This window comes from Vicia villosa, linkage group LG6 (assembly GCF_029867415.1).
Source record: "Vicia villosa cultivar HV-30 ecotype Madison, WI linkage group LG6, Vvil1.0, whole genome shotgun sequence".
Classification (NCBI taxonomy): domain Eukaryota; kingdom Viridiplantae; phylum Streptophyta; class Magnoliopsida; order Fabales; family Fabaceae; genus Vicia; species Vicia villosa.
In genome coordinates, this window is record NC_081185.1 from 79,878,392 (window position 1) to 79,882,017 (window position 3,626).

General features: G+C 41.8%; 1 non-coding gene across 1 annotated transcript; it reads right to left on the bottom strand.

The window, feature by feature from the left end:
• Positions 1-326: 326 nt before the first annotated feature.
• LOC131615323 (small nucleolar RNA R71) lies at positions 327-433 on the bottom strand. The gene has a single exon (XR_009287744.1). It is a non-coding gene; the product is annotated as a small nucleolar RNA R71 (small nucleolar RNA).
• Between the last annotated feature and the right edge of the window lie 3,193 nt (positions 434-3,626).

Sequence of the window (3,626 nt, forward strand, 5' to 3'; positions counted from 1 at the left end):
AACCGCATTCAAGTATCGCACCACCTGCGATTGAAGCGAACAATTTCGAACTGAAACCTTCACTGGTCCAAGCTGTTCAACAGAATCAATTCTCTGGAAGCCCTGTAGACGACCCCAATCTCCATTTATCCGTGTTCGTGCAATACGCCGACACTATCAAAGCCAACAACGTTAGTTCCGAAGCTATTCGATTACGCCTTTTCCCTTTCTCCTTGAGAGATAGAGCGAGAGCGTGGCTTCAATCCCTGCCTTCCAATTCCATAACTACGTGGGACGAATTGAAGAGAGTATTCTTAGCAAGATACTTTCCGCCTAGCAAAACTGCTATGCTTAGAGGTCAAATCAACGGATTTACCCAGAAAGATAACGAATCGCTTTTCGAAGCTTGGGAACGTTACAAGGACATGCTTAGAATATGCCCTCATCATGGACTCGAACCATGGCTGATCATCCATACCTTTTATGGTGGTCTCTTATATAACACTAAAATGACTATAGATGCCGCTGCTGGCGGAGCATTAATGGACAAACCCCATGATGAAGCATACAAACTCATAGAGAACATGGCACAAAACCATTACCAATGGGGAGGAGAACGCGCCGCTCTAGAGAAAGCCCAAACCAAAGGAGGAATGTACGAAATTAGTGGTATAGACCGCGTTAACGCTAAAGTAGACGCTTTAACTCAAAAGATCGAGAATTTGACCATCACTCCTTCAGCCACCGCTGCCGCTGTAGCACCTAACTGCGAGATTTGTGGATTGACTGGGCATGTAGTTGCTGAATGCCAACTCTTGACTGGAGTCCCATCTGATCAAGTAAATTACGCTCAAGGAAACCCTTATTCTAACACGTACAACCCTGGATGGAAAAACCACCCGAACTTTTCTTATAAGAACAACAATGCGTTGTACGCGCCTGGACAAGCACCTGCTGTACCACCTGGCTACCAAAAAGCGCCTGTAGCTGCTCAAAACACCCCTAGGAAGTCAAACCTAGAAATCATGATGGAGAACTTTATAGCTTCCCAACAACAAACCAATAAAGACTTCCTGAATCAAAACATCCACAATAGCGAGCAACTAAAACAACTATCGAACAAAGTAGATGCTTTAGCTACGCATAACAAAATGTTAGAAACTCAAATCTCACAAGTAGCTCAACAACAAGCACCTACTGCTGCCCCTGCTGGCACGTTTCCTGCTCAACCACAACCTAATCCTAAAGGACATGCGAACGCGATAACACTACGAAGTGGAACTAATTACGATGGACCCATAGATCCTAGAACCCAAAACGTACCCATGTCACAACAAGAGCCAAAGGAAACCCAAAAGAAAACAACCGACGAACAAACTGCTAAGACTGATGAGAACAATAACGAAGTGGAACCCGAAAAAGAGAAACCTTATGTTCCACCACCACCTTATAAGCCACCAATTCCTTACCCTCAAAGATTAGCCAAATCAAAAACCGAAGCGCAATTTAAAAGATTTGTAGAACTTCTGAAGCAATTAAACATAACCATACCATTCACAGAAGCCATAACTGAGATGCCTTCGTACGCTAAGTTCTTAAAAGAAATCTTATCAAACAAAAAGAAACTCGAGGATAACGAAACTATAACGCTTACCGCTGAATGTAGCGCTATCATCCAAAACAACATGCCTCCAAAACTGAAAGACCCTGGTAGTTTCTCTATACCCTGCGTAATTGGAAAAACCATCATAGAGAAAGCCTTGTGCGATTTAGGAGCTAGTGTTAGTTTGATGCCTCTTTCGACCTGTAAGAAACTCAATCTAGGTGAGCTTAAAGCAACAAGAATGTCTCTTCAACTAGCAGACCGTTCAGTTAAATATCCTGTAGGAATGTTAGAGAATATCCCTGTTCGTGTAGGTCAATTCTACATCCCGACTGACTTCATCATTATGGATATCCAAGAAGATTCTAACATCCCGATCATTTTAGGAAGACCATTTTTAGCGACCGCTGGTGCAATTATAGATGTAAAGCGAGGAAAGCTTACTTTCGAAGTAGGAGAAGAGAAAATAGAATTTATCCTTTCCCAATTCCTAAAAGCACCTTCTATAATTGACACATGCTGTTCTGCTGACATAATCGACGAGTGTGTCAAGGAAATAAAATCCGAACCAAATAAGGAAACCGAAACCCTAAGAATTCCTATGCCGCCAATTTTTGAAGATGACAACTGGCGTGAGGAATATCAAGATAACCACCTGAGTGAATGCTTAGCTTTAACCCCTGATCCTATACCTGGACCTAAGAAACCTGCTATAGAGCTGAAGACACTTCCTACCGATCTTAGATACGAATTTCTAGACGAAGAACTAAACCGACCAGTTATAGTGAACGCCAACTTAGGACGAACCGAGACTGAAAAATTACTTAATGTCCTAAGAAAATACCCTACCGCTTTAGGATACAACATATCAGATCTGAAAGGTATAAGCCCTTCTCTGTGTATGCACCGCATTATGCTCGAAGACGATAGTAAAACCTCTAGGGAACATCAAAGGCGAATAAATCCTATTATGAGCGATGTGGTTAAAAAGGAAATCCAAAAACTGCTAGAAGCTGGAATAATATATCCTATATCCGATAGTAAATGGGTTAGCCCCGTTCACGTCGTACCAAAGAAAGGAGGAGTCACTGTAATCACTAACGCAAAAGGAGAATCTGTAGCACAACGTACCCAAACTGGATGGAGGATGTGCATTGACTATAGGAAGCTAAATAAAGCTACCCGAAAAGACCATTTCCCTTTACCTTTCATAGATCAAATGCTCGAACGCCTAGCTAAACACTCACATTTTTGTTATCTGGATGGATACTCCGGATTTTTCCAAATTCCTATCCACCCTGACGACCAAGAGAAGACCACATTCACCTGTCCTTATGGTACATTCGCTTATAGACGAATGCCTTTTGGACTCTGCAATGCACCCGCGACCTTCCAAAGATGCATGATGGCAATATTTGCCGACTTCCTAGATGGAATAATGGAGGTCTTTATGGACGACTTCTCTGTCTGTGGAGGAAGTTTTGAAACATGTTTAGAAAACCTTGAAATGGTGCTTAGACGATGCGTAAGCGTAAACCTAGTCCTTAATTGGGAAAAATGCCATTTCATGGTTCGACAAGGAATTGTACTTGGACACATCGTATCCGATAGAGGAATCGAAGTTGATAAAGCAAAAATCGAAATTATCGAAAACCTTCAACCTCCCAAAACCGTTAGAGAAATAAGAAGTTTTCTGGGACATGCTGGTTTTTACCGACGCTTCATTAAGGATTTCTCTAAAATAACCAAACCCTTAACTGAACTACTCATGAAAGACGCCGAATTTATTTTCACCGATAAATGCACTGAAGCATTTCAAACGCTTAAACAAGCATTGATCTCTGCGCCAATTATGCAACCTCCCGACTGGAATGAGCCTTTCGAAATAATGTGTGACGCAAGTGATTATGCTGTAGGAGCCGTTCTAGGACAAAGAAAGGATAAGAAACTACATGTCATATATTATGCGAGTAGAACCCTAGACGAAGCTCAGATGAATTATGCCACGACAGAAAAAGAATTATTAGCTGTCGTATTCGCATTA